General features: G+C 46.4%; 1 long non-coding RNA gene across 1 annotated transcript; it reads left to right on the forward strand.

Moving 5' to 3' along the window:
- The first annotated feature begins 3,552 nt into the window (after positions 1-3,552).
- LOC141408859 (uncharacterized) lies at positions 3,553-9,104 on the forward strand. Its single transcript, XR_012426211.1, has 2 exons — positions 3,553-3,691; positions 8,553-9,104. It is a non-coding gene; the product is annotated as an uncharacterized lncRNA (long non-coding RNA).
- Positions 9,105-16,710: the final 7,606 nt, after the last annotated feature.

Genomic DNA, 16,710 nt, shown 5'->3' on the forward strand with positions numbered 1-16,710 from the left:
TTTGTGCTGTAGTATTCATTTTCAGTTTTGTACTCAACTTTTTTGTTAGAGACAGCGTCTCACTTTGTTGCCCAGGCTGGATCACAGTGGCAGAATCATGGCTCACTGCAGTTTCGACCTCCTGGGCTCAAGCAATACTCCTGCCTCAGCCTCCCAAGTAGCTAGGACCACAGGCATGTACCACCATGCCTGGATAATTTTTTTTATTTTTTGTAAAGACAGTGTCTTCTTATCTTGCCCAGGCTGGCCTCGAAATCCTGGGCTCCAGTGATCCTCCTGCCTCGGCCTTCCAAAGTGCTGGGATTACAGGAATGAGCTATTTCTTTTTTATTTTTTCTTTTCCCCCTGTGGGGAGTTTGTTTTGCTTTTATTCAGTTCTTTTTTTTTTTTTTTTTTTTGAGACGGAGTTTCACTCTTGTTGCCCAGGCTGGAATGCAATGGCACGAACTCAGCTCACTGCAACCTCTGCCTCCCAGGTTCAAGCGATTCTCCTGCCTCAACTTCCCAAGTAGCTGGGACTACAGGCATGTGCCACCACGCCCAGCTAATTCTGTATTTTTAGTAGAGATGGGGTTTCTCCATGTTGGTCAGGCTGGTCTTGAACTCCTGACCTCAGGTGATCCGCCCACTTCGGCCTCCCAAAGTGCTGGAATTACAGGCTTGAGCCACTGCGCCCAGCCTTTTTTTTTTTTTTTTTTGAGACAGAGTCTCGCTCTGTTGTCCAGGCTGGAGTGCAGTGGTATGAACTCGGCTCACTGCAACCTCCACATCCCGGGTTCAAGCAATTCTCCTGCCTCAGCCTTCCGAGTAGCTGGGACTACAGGTGCACACCACCATGCCTGGCTAATTTTTGTATTTTTTAGTAGAGACAGGGCTTCACCATGTTGGCCAGGCTGATTTTGAACTCTTGACCTCATGATTCTCCCACCTCAGCTTCCCAAAGTGCCGTGATTACAGGTGTGAGCCACCGCGCCCAGCTGCTTTTATTCAGTTCTTATGTCTATAATTTTGATCTTAGTTAACTCTTTAGATGACTGTATAACATTAAGGTCATCTTTTAAATTCTTTGCATTATTTGAGTTAAAGATGAAATGTGGGGCCAGGCACGGTGGCTCACACTTGTAATCGTAGCACTTTGGGAGGCCGAGGCAGGCAGATCACAAGGTCAAGAGTTCGAGACCAGCCTGGCCAACATGGTGAAACCCCATCTCTACTAAGAATACAAAAATTAGCCGCGTGGTGGCAGGCGCCTGTAATCCCAACTACTCGGGAAGCTGAGGCAGGAGAATTGCTTGAACCCATGAGGTGGAGGTTGCAGTGAGCCAAGATCACGCCACTGCATTCCAGCTCAAAAAAAATTTTTAAAAGACGAAATGTGACAATGAAATAGTTTAATTTTTATGCTTGTCTTATATATGCTGTTCAAAACTTTTGTCTTCATGCTTGTAGCTAAGTAAATGCGGTAGTTGTTTGTGTGTGTGGATGCCCTGCTCTTTTACTGCAAGTTTTGTATTGTCTATATTTAGATTTGGCTTAGACCTTGAGTAACGTTTATTGAACCACAGGTGTTTTTCTCTGTGAGTATGAAAACATTCCCCCTCCCCTCCCCAGTTTTCCCATACCCCAACTTGAAGGCCTTGAAACCTGGGCTTCGGCTGCCCACACAAAGGATTTCTTTCCTCTAGGAATTTTTGTTGGTTGGTTGGTTTGTTGTTTGTTGACTTATAGTAAGTCCCTTGGGAGTCTTTTGTTTTTTGAGATGGAGTTTCACTCTTGTTGCCCAGGCTGGAGTGCAATGGCACAGTCTCGGCTCACTGCAACCTCTGCCTCCTGGGTACAAACGATTCTCCTGCCTCAGACTCCCGAGTAGCTGGGATTACAGATGCCTGCCACCATGCCCAGCTAACTTATTTTTTGTATTTTTAGTAGAGATGAGATTTCACCATGTTGGCCAGGCTGGTCTCGAACTCCTGAGCTCACGTGATCTGCCCACCTTGGCCTCCCAAAGTGCTGGGATTACAGGTGTGAGCTCCCATGCCCGATTCCCTTGGGAGTTTTTAAGTTCATAAAAGTACAAATAAGTCTCCGTTAATAGTCAAGTTTTTTGTATCCTCACACCCATTGGGATGGCTGCTATCCAAAAAAAAAAAAAAAAAAAAAAAAAAGAAAAAAGAAAGGTGTTGGCAAGGATGTGGAGAAACTGAAACCCTCGTGCACTGTGTGTGGAAATGTACAATGGTGAAGCCACTGGGAAAACAGTATGGCAGTTCCTCAAAAAATTAGAAATACCATGTGATCCAATAATTTCACTTCTGAGTATATACATAAAAGAGTTAAAAGCAGACTTGAGGTGATATTTGTACACCCATATTCATAGCTGCATTATTCACAATAGCCAAAATGTCAAAACAACTCAAGTTATTCATCTGTAGAAGAATGGATAAACAGGCCGGGCATGGTGGCTCACGCCTGCAATCCCAGCACTTTGGGAGGCCAAGGCAGGCAGATCATGAGGTTAAGAGATCGAGACCATCCTGGCCAACACAGTGAAACCCCATCTCTACTAAAAATACAAAAATTAGCTGGGCATGGTGGCGCACGCCTGTAGTCCCAGCTATTTGGGAGGCTGAGGCAGGAGAATCGCTTGAACCTGGGAGGCAGAGGTTGCAGTGAGCTGAGATCATGCCACTGCACTCCAGCCTGGTGACAGAGTGAGACTCCATCTCAAAAAAAAAAAAAAAGAATGGATAAACAAACTGTGATTTCTCCATATGATGGAATAGTATTCAGCCGTAGAAGACAGTTATCCTCAAGTCGGGTATGGTGGCTCACGCCTGTAATTCCAGCACTTTGGGAGGCTGAGGCAGGTGGATCACTTGAGGTCAGGAGTTCGAGACCAGCCTGGCTGGCCAACATGGTGTAACCCCATCTCTACTAAAAATATAAAAATTAGTTGGGTGTGGTGTCATGTGCCTGTAATCCCAGCTAATCAGGAGGCTGAGGCAGGAGAATCGCTGGAACCCAGGAGACAGAAGTTATATCGAGCAGAGATCATACCACTGCACTCCAGCCTGGGCAACAGAGTGAGACTCCGTCTCAAAAAAAAAAAAGAGTTATTCTCAACAAACTAAAAATAGAATTACATATGATCCAGCAGTTTCACTCTGGGCATATACACAAAATAGTTGAAAGGGTCTCAGAGATATTTTTTCACCCACAGTCACTGCAGTAGTATTCACAATTACCTAACAGTGGGAAGAAACTAAATATTCGTCAGTGGATGGAACCAAATGTATGTCCATACAATGAAGTATGATTCAGCCTTCAAAGGAAGGAAATTTGGGCACATGTTATAGCATAGATGGACCTTGAGGACATTATTGTGCTGAGTGAGATAAGCCAGTCACACAAAGACAAATACTGCTTGATTTCATTTATATGAGGTACCTAGAGTAGACAAATCCATGGAGTTAGATGTAGAATGGTGGGCTGGTGGGGGCGGAAAAGTGAGGAGGTAGTGTTTATTGTCTTCATTTTTTGTTTTTGAGGCAGGGTCTTGCTCTGTCACCCAGGCTGGAGTGCAGTGGCACAAACATAGCTCACTTCTACCTCCAACTTCTGGCCTCAAGCAGTCCTCCCACCTCAGCCTCCTGAGTAGCTTGGGACCACAGGCGCATCCCACCACACCCAGGTAATTTTTTTGTATTTTTTGTAAAGACAGGGTTTCACCATGTTGCCAGGCTAATTTTTGTATTTTTAGTAGAGACAGGGTTTCGCCATGTTGGCCAGGCTGATCTCGAACTGACCTAGGAGTCTTGAACTCCTAGACTCAAGTGATCCACCCACCTCGGCCTCCCAAAGTGCTGGGATTGCAGACATGAGCCACTGCGCCCAGCCTAGTGTTTAATGAGTGCAAAGTTTCTGTTGTGCAAGATGAGTTCTGGAGATGGGCAGTGGTCATGGTTGCACAGCATTGTAATGTATTTAATGCCACTGAACTGTACACTTCAAAATGGTTAAGATGGTAAATTTTATGAGTATTTTATCACAACAGCTAGGCATGGTGACTCGTGCCTGTAATCCCAGCACTTTGGGAGGCCAAGGCAGGTGGATCACCTGAGGTCAGGAGTTTGAGACCAGCCTGGCCAACATGGTAAAATACCATCTCCTAAAAATACAAAAATTAGCTGGGTGTGGTGGTGGGCACCTGTAATCCTACTCGGGAGGCTGAGGCATGAGTATCGCTTTTACCAGGAAGGCAGAGGTTGCAGTGAGCCGAGATTGAGCCAGTGCACTCCAGCATAGGCAACAGAGCAAGACTCCGTCTCAAAAAAAAAAAAAAAAAAAGGTGTTCCTTGAGACACAAGCACTCCTGGAGGTCTTCCATGTTTTTTTTTTTTTTTGAGACGGAGTCTCGCTCTGTCACCCAGGCTGGAGTGCAGTGGCACGATCCCCACTCACTGCAAGCTCCGCCTCCCGGGTTCACGCCATTCTCCTGCCTCAACCTCCCGTGTAGCTGGGACTACAGGCGCCTGCCACTGCGCCCGGCTAATTTTTGTATTTTTAGTAGAGACGGGGTTTCACCGTGTTAGCCAGAATGGTCTCCATCTCCTGACCTCGTGATCCACCCATCTCAGCCTTCCAAAGTGCTGGGATTACAGGTGTGAGCCACCACGCCTGGCTTTTTTTTGTTTTGTTTTGAGACAGAGTGTTGCTCTGTCACCCAGGCTGGAGTACAGTGGCACGATCTGAGCTCACTGCAACCTCCGCCTCCTGGATTCAAGCAATTCTCCTGCCTCAGCCTTCCTAAGTAGCTGGAATTACAGACATGCACCACCATGCCCGGCTAATTTTTGTATTTTTAATAGATACAGGGTTTTGCCATGTTGGCCAGGCTGGTCTCGAACTGACCTCAAGTGATCTGCCCACCTCAGCTTCCCAAAGTGCTGGGATTACAGGCATAAGCCACCGCGCCTGGCCGAGGACCCCCTCTTAACTTGGGGATTCACTAGGACTCACAAGTCTCAGCACGTGTTGAACTCACAGTGATGCAGTCAGAATGCACAGCTGGATATTAAGGAAAAGGACTCAGCAGAGCCTGCAGGAATCCAGGCACAGGCTTCCTATGCCCTCTCCAATCCGAGGAGTCACACAGAACACACTCTTCCCCCAGCAACAAAGATGCAGAAACGTGTGTGTATGCCATGTTTCTGTCCAGGAAGGCCCACTAGAGACACAGCACCAAAGGTTTTTACTGAAGTCTGGTCACATAGGCAGCCTCTGCCTGGCTGGTACCAAAATTCCATACTCCAGAAGGAAAGCAGGTGTTAATTTAGCATTAGCCACAGTGTTTTTTGTATTTTTGTTTTCTGACACAGAGTCTCACTCTGTCACCCAGGCTGGAGTACAGTGGCACGATATTAGCTCACTGCAGCCCCTGCCTCCCGGGTTCAAGCAGTTCTCCCACCTCAGCCTCCCGAGTAGCTGGGATTTACAGGCGCACCACCACACTGGGCTAATTTTTGTGTTTTTAGTAGAGATGGGGTTTCACCATGTTGGCCAGGCAGTCCCAAACTCCTGACCTCAGATGATCCACCCTCCTCGGCCTCCCAAAGTGCTGAGATTACAGGTGTGAACCACCGTGCAGGCTGTGCGGGCCGCTAGCCACAGTGTTTACTATCTAGTCTAGGCAAACAGCCCTCTTATCAGTGAGCTGTTGATGAGGAGTACTCTGAGCCCAGAGGCTAGCCCAGGACCAACCTTGCAAACAATAGATATTAACCATTTTTTCTGTGGTATTAACCTTTTTTTCTGCACGATGCCAAATTGGTGTTACGTAATGGGCTTATAAACAAGGTTAGATTACTTCCTCCTATCACAAATGATGGAGGAAATCCTATAGAGGAAAAAGCCTTGACATTAGCCCTGGTTTTATTTTTGTAGGGCATTTCCTTTAGAGCCACAAATTCTTAAATTTTTCTGTCTTGTTCTTGAAAGCTATGTATATGACTTTAATAGGTGAGAATCTCTAGTTTCCCCCATCCTACATCTTCCCATGAAGGCTTTGTATCAATACAACAAAATTATTCTCAAGGGTTCTCATGTCTCTCAAACCCCTATTTCTAGGCATGACTCCCAGAAACAGATATCAAAGGATAACAGGTATCAAAGGATAACAGGATGTGAGTGATTTCTTTTTCTTTCTTTTTTTTGAGATGAAGTTTCACTCGTTGCCCAGGCTGAAGTGCAGTGGTGTGATCTCGACTCACTGCAACCTCCGCCTCCCGGGTTCAAGCGATTTTCCTGCCTCAGCCTTCTGAGTAGCTGGGATTACAGGTGCCCGCCACCACGCCCAGCTAATTTTTTGTATGTTTAGTAGAGATGGGGTTTCACCATATTGGCCTGGCTTGTCTTGATCTCCTGACCTCAGGTGGTCCACCTACCTTGGCCTCCCAAAGTGCTAGGATTACAGGTGTGAGTCACCATGCCCAACTGGATGTGAGTGATTTCAGTAGAATGTGGACATCCTTCCTTATTTTCTCAAACTGAGAGATTCATTATGTAATTGAAAGAAAATATTCTTTGCAGTATGGCCTAAGTGTCTAGTTCTGTTACTTTTGGTCCTCTAAGAAAATGAAAGACTTGGTCAAGCTGGATCAAATTTCAGCCATATGGTTGGGTAAATATAATACTATGAGGTTTTGTTATATAATCAGCAGTGAAATGATATGAAAACCAAAAATAAAACCCTAACCCCCCAACCCCAAACAGACTGAACAGACCCCGTAATGGGTCCAGAGGATGCTAGAGAAACCTGAAAAACAGTTCCCAGCCATGACAGGGAAAGAAGGTCAGCCGCCTTATTATACCCACCTTTTTCGGAGTTTAGGCACGACTGACTAGTATTAACATTAAAACAGAAATCGTAAGACTGACAGAACAGACTCTGTAGCAATAAGATACCAAGTTCCAGCCTGACTGGTATAGCATCACATGACAGATGGGAGACCTGAAGGAAATACAAATATTTTACCCCCAAATACGTGTTTGTTTTTTTTTTTTGAGACAGAGTGGAGTGAAGTGGCTTGTCACCAGGCTGGAATGCAGCGGCATGATCTTGGCTCACTGCAAGCTCCACCTCCTGGGTTCAAGAGGTTCTCATGCTTCAGCCTCCTGTGTAGCTAGGTTTACAGTTGCATGCCACCACACCTGGCTAATTTTTTGTATTTTTAGTAGAGATGGGGTGTTGTCATGTTGTCCAGGCTGGTTTCAAACTGCTGAGCTCAGGCAATCCAACCACCTCAGCCTCCCAAAATGCTAGGATTATAGGTATGAGACACCATGCCCAGCCCAAAATATATATGTATATATTTTGTTGTTGTTGTTGTTGTTGTTTTGAGAGTCTTACTGTGTCACCCAGGCTGGAATGCAGTGGCATGATCTCGGCTCCCTGCAACCCCTGCCTCCCGGGTTCAAGCAATTATTCTGCCTCAGCCTCCCGAGTAGTTGGGATTACAGGCGCCCACCACCATGCCCGGCTAATTTTTGTATTTTTAGTAGAGACGGGGTTTCACCATGTTGACCAGGCTGGTCTCGAACTCCTGATCTCAGGTGATCCACCTGCCTCTGCCTCCCAAAGTGCTGGGATTACAGGCATGAGCCACCGCACCTGGCCAAACTTTTTAATAAACTCTTACTCCTGGCCAGGCGTGGTGGCTCATGCCTGTAATCTCAGCACTTTGGGAGGCCGAGGCGGGTGGATCATGAGGTCAGTAGTTCGAGACCAGCCTGGCCAACATGGCAAAACCCCATCTCTACTAAAAACAAGAAAACAATTAGCCAGGCATGGTGGCACGCACCTGTAGTCCCAGCTACTTGGGAGGCTGAGGCAGGGTAATCACTTCAACCCGGGAAGAGGATTGCACCACTGCTTTCCAGCCTGGGTGACAGGGCGAGACTCCGTCTCAATCAATCAATAAGATCGGACATGGTGGCTCATGCCTGTAAGCCCAGCATTTTGGGAGGCTGAGGCGGGTGCATCACCTGAGGTCGGAAGTTCAAGACCAGCCTGGCCAACATGGTGAAACCCCATCTCTACTAAAAATAGAAAAATTAGCTGGGCCTAGTAATGCACGCCTGTAACCCCAGCTACTGGGGAGTCTGAAGCAGGAGAATCGCTTGAACCCAGAGGGCGGAGGTTGCCGTGAGCCGAGATCACACCATTGCACTCCAGCCTGGGTGACGGAGACTTCATCTCAAAAAAATAAAAAATAAAAAATGAAAAAGTTTTAGAGCAGGAATGAAAGGAAGAAAGTACACTTGGGAGAGGGTCAAGTGGGCAACATGAGGATCCAAGTGCCCTGTTCAGCCTTGGACTTGGGGTTTTATACATTGGCATGGTTCCAGGGTTTGTGTTTTTCCTCCCTTGATCTTCCCCTTGGGGCAGGCTGTCTGTGTGCACAGGGACCTGCCAGCACTTGGGAGGGACTGTATGTGCAGTGTGTTTACTGAAGTTGTGTGTATGCTCATTTGAGGCATTTTTCTCTTACCAGTCGAACATTCCCAGAGGAAGGTCATATACCAGTTCAACTCCCATTTTGCCTCTTAGTGCACATGTGTGAACCGATTCGCCCAGCGCCTGAGATCTTATCAGGAAGCTGCTGATCACTAGCTCCAGGTATTTTCTATCTACTGGGAGACTGCGGGTCCCTGGAACCAGCTGCAACCAATTATCATTTTAGAGACACAGTTTAACAACTGCCTGACCATCATCTGATGGTTGCCTGACGACCTGGTAGGGGCCCTCTCCTGCCCTGCCCAGTTCTGCCTAACTACCACTCTAACGTATTGATTTATATCTTGACCTGCAACTTCTGTCTCCCTAAATGTGTGAAACCAAGCTGTAACTGACCACACTTTATCAGGACCTCTTGAGATTGTTCTCCCAGCCATAGTCACTCATACTGGCTCAGAATGAACCTCTTTAAATATCTTACAGGGTTTGGTTTTGTTCATCAACATGGTTGTGAATATGGATTATGTTTATTGGTTAAGAGATAGTTAACTTTGAAAAGTTAATTTCTCATTAAAATGTAACATAATTACTTTGGCTTGTTCGTTTGGGTTATTTTGGTTGGGTTTCCAGCATGTAAAATAATTAGACAACTCCTTTCTCTAAAACTCATATTTCTTTCTTTTTTTCTTTTTTTTTTTTTGAGACAGAGTCTCACTCTGTTGCCCAGGCTGGAGTACAGTGGCGTGATCTTGGCTCCTTGACTCACTACAACCTCTGCCTCCTGGGTTCAAGTGATCCTCCTGGCTCAGCCTCCTGATGTGTGAGCCACCTGGCTAATTTTTGTGTTTTTAGTAGAGACAGGGTTTCACCATGTTGGCCAGTCTGGTCTCAAATTCCTGACCTCAGGCATGAGCCACCATGCTCGGCTTCATATTTCTTTTTTTTCTTTTTTTTTTTTTGAGACACCGTCTCACTCTGTTGCCCAGGCTGGAGGGCAGTGGTGTGATCACAACTCTGCCTGCAACCTCTGCCTCCTGGGTTCAAGTGATTCTCGTGCCTCGATAGCTGAATAGCTGGAATTACAGGTGCGCGCCGCCATACCCACCACAGGTTTTGCCGTGTTGGCCACACTGGTCTTGAACTCCTGGGCTCAAGCAATTCACTTGCCTCAGCTTCCCAAAGTGCTGGGATTACAGGCATGAGCCACAGCGCCCAGCCTATAACTCATATTTCTTGATAGATATTGGAAACATACTCCCTATAAATACTCTAACTCTGCCAGGCACGGTGGCTCACGCCTGTAAATCCTAGCACATTGGGAGGCCGAGGCAGGTGGATCATGAGGTCAAGAGATTGAAACCATCCTGGCCAAAATGGTGAAACCCCATCTCTACTAAAAATACAAAAATTAGCCAGGCGTGGTGGCGCACGCCTGTAGTCCCAGCTCCTCGGGAGGCAGAGGCAGGAGAATTCCTTGAACCCAGGAGGCGGAGGTTGCAGTGAGCCGAGATCGTGCCATTGTACTCCAGCCTGGGCGACAGAGCCAGACTCCATCTCAAAAAAAAAAAAAGAAATATTCTAACTCGACATTTTGTGTGTTTTGTGGGTTTTTTGGTTCTTGATCAGCAATATACTAAATCTTAATACTAGGTTGTGTGTTTGTGTTAAGGTAGAAGATCAAACTTGACCTTCTTTTTAACTTTGTGTGCAAATAGTCTGAATGTGCCATGGACACCTCCCTGCAGCATCGGGCTAACTTACTGGTTTTCTGAGCTGCTATTAAATCTGAAAGTTTTGATGTTCTTATCAAGAGTAGTTCTGCCCTATTTCTGTGTGATAATTTAGATAACAAGCAGATTGCAGCTTTAGAGAAGTCTAGTCCAGAGGAGGCTTCTTTGAGCATTTGTTTTTGACTTCGTTTCAATTCACAGGTCCTCCTTCTTTTTCTTCCTGAAAATGTTGTCAGATATTTCCAATTCTTCCATCTTTTTTGTTTACATTCTAAGCCTGTTTAACTTTTTTTTTAAATTGGTTTAGTTCTCTCAATTTTATATCTTAGAAAGGGATCTTTTGGGATAATTGTGACTGAACCGAAAGCAGTTTGATGACTCATATTGTAGACACTGTGAGAACATGTTGAGGAAAAAGACAGATGTTTTCTTCTCTACTTCTTTGTTTGTGGTTACAGCCATTCAAATGAAAGAGGAGCAGAGTGATGTCTGTGGTTGGCGCGCTGGGGAGGTAGCCTGCTGAATCCGTGTGCCGTGGGGGAGCCGCACGGGTTGTCTGGGCTGGCTGTCCTCCCACAGGTGGCTGCCCCCCAAGCTGTACCCTATTCTGCAGGAAATGATTTGTTTGGCAGCCTGAGCTTGCTTTCCACTAAAGAGCATTGCCTTGGCACTGGCAAACCCTTTGACTTAGGAACCATTTTGGCCTGTCCCATTATTTTGCAGAATGAAGTGCCTTGGGTTTGCTGTACAGCTGGTTTTTGGTTTTTTGCTTGTTTTTTCTTTTCTTTCTTTCTTTCCCCCCCAACCCCGAAAGATCAGCTCTTTCATTTTATACCTTTCTGGATCAGAAACCATTGAAACCAGTGAAAGAAGAATAGTCCTGTGCAGGGCATTCACATCTGTTCAACACTGAATCCTTAATATGCTAGATGAGCCCAGCACATTTCATACAGTGCCATGGTGCCCTCCACGGCCTGACCTTCCAAAGCGAATTTTCTCTGCTAGAGACATCACTAATATATATTGAGTGCTTACCTATATACCAGGCACTCTTTTTTTTTTTTTTTTTTTGAGACAGTCTCACTCTATTGCCCAGGCTGAAGTGCAGTGGAACTATCTTGGCTCACTGCAACCTCCGCCTCTAGGGTTCAAGCGATTCTCTTGCCTCAGCCTCTTGAGTAGCTGGGATTACAGGCGTGCATCACCACGCCCAGCTAATTTGTGTATTTTTAGTAGAGAGGGGGTTTCATCATGTTGTCCAGGCTGGTCTCGAGCTCCTGATTTCAAGTGATTTGCCCATCTCAGCCTCCTGAAGTGTTAGGATTACAGGCATGAGCCACCATCCCCAGTCTAGGCATTCTTTTAGTTTTCTTTTCTTTTTTTTTCCAGGCTCTCTTTAAAGCACGTTACAAGTAATTATCAGCTAGAAACCCTTATACCCATTTTATAGATGAGAAAACCAAGGCACAGAGAGATCAAGTAACATGTCCAAGATGGCAGAGCTGGTAAGTGCAGAATAAGGACCCCCCTAAATTTGTCCATGTCCTAATTGCTGTAACCTGTTAATATGTTAGTTCCATGGTAAGGGGGGCGGATTGAGGTTGCAGGTGCAATTAAGGCTGCTAATCAGCTCACCTTGAGATGGGGAGATTCTCTGGAATTACCTGAATGGGCCCAATATAATGTCAGGTCCTTACAAGTGGAAGATGGAGGCAGGAGGGTCAGGGTCAGAGTCAAAGTGATGCAGTGGGACAAAGATTCAGTCACTGCTGCTGGCTTTCAAGACGAAGGAAGGGACCACAAGCCATGGAATCTAGGTGGCCACTAGGAGCTGGAAGAGGCAAAGGAACAGCTTCTCCCCTAGAGCCTCCAGGAGCAATGCAGCAGCCTTGCTGACACCTTACTTTTAGCACCAGCAGACCCATCTTGGACTTCGGACCTCCAGAAGTGTAAGATAATAAATTTGTGTTGCCTTTAAGCCACTCAGTGTGAGAATTTGCTACAGCAGCAATAGCAGGCTAATACAAGGAGAGATGGATTTTTAAAAAATCTCATCTGGGCTGGGCGCAGTGGCTCACACCTGTAATCCCAGCACTTTGGGAGGCTGAGGTGGGTGGGTTACCTGAGGTCAGGAGTTCGAGACCAGCCTGGCCAACATGGTGAAACCCCGTCTCTACTAAAAATACAAAAGTTGTGTCCAGGTGTGGTGGCTCACGCTTGTAATCCCAGCACTTGTAGGAGGCCGAGGCGGGTGGATCCCAAGATCAGGAGTTCGAGACCAGCCTGTCCAACATGGCAAAACCCCATCTCTACCAAAAAAATAGCCGGGCGTGGTGGCACGCGCCTGTAATCCCAGCCACTCAGAAGACTGAGGCAGGAGAATCGCTAGAACCCAGGAGGCAGAGGGTGCAGTGAGCCAAGATCACGCCACTGCACTCCAGCCTGGGTGAAAGAGCGAGACTCCGTCTCAAAGAAAAAAAAAAATTAGCCAGGCGTGGTGGCATGCACCAGTGATCCTAGCTATTTGGGAGGCTGAGGCAGGAGAGTCACTTGAACTTGGTAAGCGGAGGTTGCAGTGAGCCAAGATCACGCCATTGCGCTTCAGCCTGGACAAGAGCAAGACTCTGTCTCAAAAAAAAAAAAATCATCTGAAGAAAATGTACTTTTTTTTTGAAACGGAGTCTCACTCTGTCGCTCAGGCTGGAGTGCAGTGGCACGATCTCGGCTCACTGCAACTTCCGCCTCCCAGGTTCAAGCGATTCTCCTGCCTCAGCCTCCCGAGTGGCTGGGATTACAAGTGCCCGTCACCACGCCAAGCTAATTTTTTTTTGTATTTTTAGTAGAGACAGGGTTTCGCCATCCCAGCCAGGCTGGTCTCAAACTCCTGACCTCATGATCCACCTGCCTTGGCCTCCCAAGGTGTTGGGATTACAAATGTGAGCCACCTCGCCTGGCCGAAAATATACCCTTAACCACAGTCACTCCTCCATAACCATTTTGTATTGTGGATTCAAACAATCACAGATCAAAAATATGGGGAAAAAAATTGTATCTGTACTGAACATGTGCAGACTTTTTTTCTTATGAGTCCTTAAACTAGCGTATAACAACTATTTACATAGCATTTACGTTGTATTAGGTATTGTAAGTAATCTAGAGTTATAATAATTACAGGCTCATGCCTGTAATCCCAGCACTTCAGGAGGCTTAGGTGGGCGGATCACCTAGGGTCAGGAGTTCAAGACTAGCATGGCCAACATGGCAAAAACCCGTCTCTACCAAAAAAATTAAAAAAAAAAATAATAATAATAAAAAAATTAGCCAGACGTAGTGGCGTGAGCCTGTAATCCCAACTACTTGGGAGGCTGAGGCAGGAGAATTGCTTGAACCTGGGAGATGGAGGTTGCAGTGAGCTGAGATTGCACCACTGCACTCCAGCCTGGGTGACAAAATGAGATTCCATCTCCAAAAAAACAATTATAAAGTATACAGGAAGATGTGTGTAGGTTATATGCAAATACTATGCTATTTTATATCAAGGACTTGAGCATCTGTGGGTTTTGGTATCTCAGGGATGACTGGGATGGCTACACATCTATTATGATGTTGACAGTTGGTGGAAGATGAGGGATGTTGTAATTTTGATTAAATTTCTCCATTCAGGAAATGGTGTTGCTTTCTAATTTCCCACCAGATCAGGCCCATACTTCCTTTTTTTTTTTTTTTTTTTTTTTGAGATGGAGTCTCGCTCTGTCCCCCAGGCTAGAGTGCAGTGGCCCGATTTCAGCTCACTGCAAGCTCCACCTCCCGGGTTCACGCCATTCTCCTGCCTCCGCCTCCCTAGTAGCTGGGACTACAGGCGCCCGCCACCATGCCCGGCTAATTTTTTTGTATTTTTAGTAGAGACGCGGTTTCCCTGTGTTAGCCAGGATGGTCTCGATCTCCTGTCCTCATGATCCACCCGCCTCAGCCTCCCAAAGTGCTGGGATTACAGGCGTGAGTCATTGCACCAGGCTGATCAGGCCCATACTTCTTTGCCCGACGCTGAACAATTCCTAAAACCTCATCCTGCAAAACCATACCTGCTCCATGCAAAACCAAAACTTCAAGACTGCAAAACCATGCTAGTCTCCGAAACATACCCTTTTCTGTAGACACATTTACTGTATTCTCGTTTCAACGTCTCTGCCTTTGCTCATATTGTATTTCTTTGTGGAATGACCTCTCTTTCTCCTTCCTTCTATCCAAATCCTATTTATCTTCAGGACCTGGCATAAGTCCCACCTCCCTATGTGGTTTTTGGACCACAGCAGCTTTTACCTGACTTTACTGAAGTTCCCACAGGCCGAATCACGCCTCGTCTTGCATTGCTTCCTTCCCCCCCACCCACATTTTTCTTGTTCTCACAACTACATTAACTCTTGGGGGGAAGGACTGTCATTTGCAGTCTACATCATACAGTCTGCAGTCTAATATCCTCTACATTGACTAGTCTGATGACTTCCAACACCAAGTCTCTGAGGGTTTTCCTTCCACACCAACCAACTCTGCAACACCAGCTGGGTGTCCAACAATTCAGTTCAATCCTGACACTACCGGGAGTTAGCACAGACCCCACAGGTTAAGTAAGGGCTCAGTCCCACAAGACTACCATTAGCAGAAAGGGATCCTGATGCAGACCCCAAAAGAGGGTTCTTGGATTTCACACAAGAAAGAATTCGAGGCTGGGCACGGTGGCTCATGCCTGTAATCCCAGCGCTTTGGGAGGCTGAGGCAGGAGGATCACCTGAGGTCAGGAGTTTGAGACCAGCCTGACCAACATGGCAAAACTGTCTCTACAAAAACCACAAAACTAGCCAGGCATGGTGGCACATGCCTGTAATCCCAGCTACTCGAGAGGCTGAGACGGGAGAATTGCTTGAACCCAGGAGGCGGAGGTTGCAGTGAGCTGAGATTGCACTGGTGCACTCCAGCCTGGGCAACAAGAATGAAACTCCATCTCAAAAAAAAAAAAAAACCAAAAACCGGAAATGCAATAGATTCAGAATCATAAGATGCAGACACAGAAGGAACCTTGGAGGACATTTAAAACTTAGGGAACTCTTGAGACAAAGTCTCACTCTGTCACTCAGGCTAGAGTATAGTGTCATGATCTTGGCTCACTGTAACCCCTGCATCCCAGTTCAAGCAACTCTTGTGCCTCATTCTCCCAAGTAGCTGGGATTATAGGTGCTCAGCACAATGCCGGGCTAATTTTTGTGTTTTTAGTAGAGATGGGCTTTCACCATGTTGGCCAGGCTGGTCTCGAACTCCCGACCTCAAGTGATCCACATGCCTCGACCTCCCAAAGTGCTGGGATTACAGGTGTAAACCACCACACCCTGCCTCATTATTATTTTTGAGACAGAGTCTTGCACTGTCACCTAGGCTGGAGTGCAGTGATGCCATGTCGGCTCACTGCAACCTCTGCCCTCCTGGATTCAAGCAGTTCTCCTGCCTTGGCCTCCTGAGTAGCTGGGATTACAGGTGTGTGCCACCACACCCGGCTAATTTTTTGTCTTTTTAGTAGAGACGGGGTTTCCTGACCTCAAGTGATCCACCCACCTTGGCCTCCCAAAGTGCTGCAATTACAGGCGTGAGCCACTGCGCTGGGCTCCTGGTTCCTAATTATATTGCAGAATCACACCTCTGTGTCCTAAACATTATTGCAAAGCATTTTTCTTCTCCCACCTTGTTCCCACCCCAAGCTTGCCCAAAGCTTAAAACTTAAGTCACCTAAATCTTCTACTGGGGGAAAGGAAACTCCAGCATGTTTTTTTATCTGATCAGATGCATCATCTCATACCCCCTTTCCCCATGACTTCTCCTGCATTTCTTCTTGCTATTCCAGCCACTCCTATAGCCTTTTCTTTCCTTTTTTTTTTTTTTTTCTTTTTTGAGATCGAGTCTCCCTCCATCACCCAGGCTGAAGTACTGTGGTACAATCTCAGCTCACCACAACCTCCACCTCCTGGATTCAAGTGATTCTCTTGCTTCAGCCTCCGAAGTAGCTGGGATTACAGGCACCCACCACCACTCCTGGCTCATTTTGTATTTTTAGTAGAGACGAGTTTCACTATATTGACCAGACTGGTCTCGAACTCCTGGCATCAAGTGATCCACCTGTCTCAGCCTCCCAAAATGATGGGATTACAGGTGTGAGCCACTGCGCCCGGTTTAGCCTTTGGTTTTTCTGTTTTCTCTTTTTGCTAAGTAGCTGGCTAAAAGGGTTTTCTTGGAGCTAGTACTGAAGTGGTATCCTTAAGGGAGGTAAAAAGTCCAAAAGCTGGCTTACGTGTCCAGTAAGAAATCACTTAAAATGGCACGGAGGGAAGGATTGACTTCGTAATGGTCACCAATGAAATCCTTTCCAATTAAACAGCCTTCTCCTTTGTGCTGTAGTCTCTCTATATCGGTGGGGCCATT

Source organism: Macaca fascicularis, chromosome 16 (assembly GCF_037993035.2).
Source record: "Macaca fascicularis isolate 582-1 chromosome 16, T2T-MFA8v1.1".
Classification (NCBI taxonomy): Eukaryota; Metazoa; Chordata; class Mammalia; order Primates; family Cercopithecidae; genus Macaca; species Macaca fascicularis.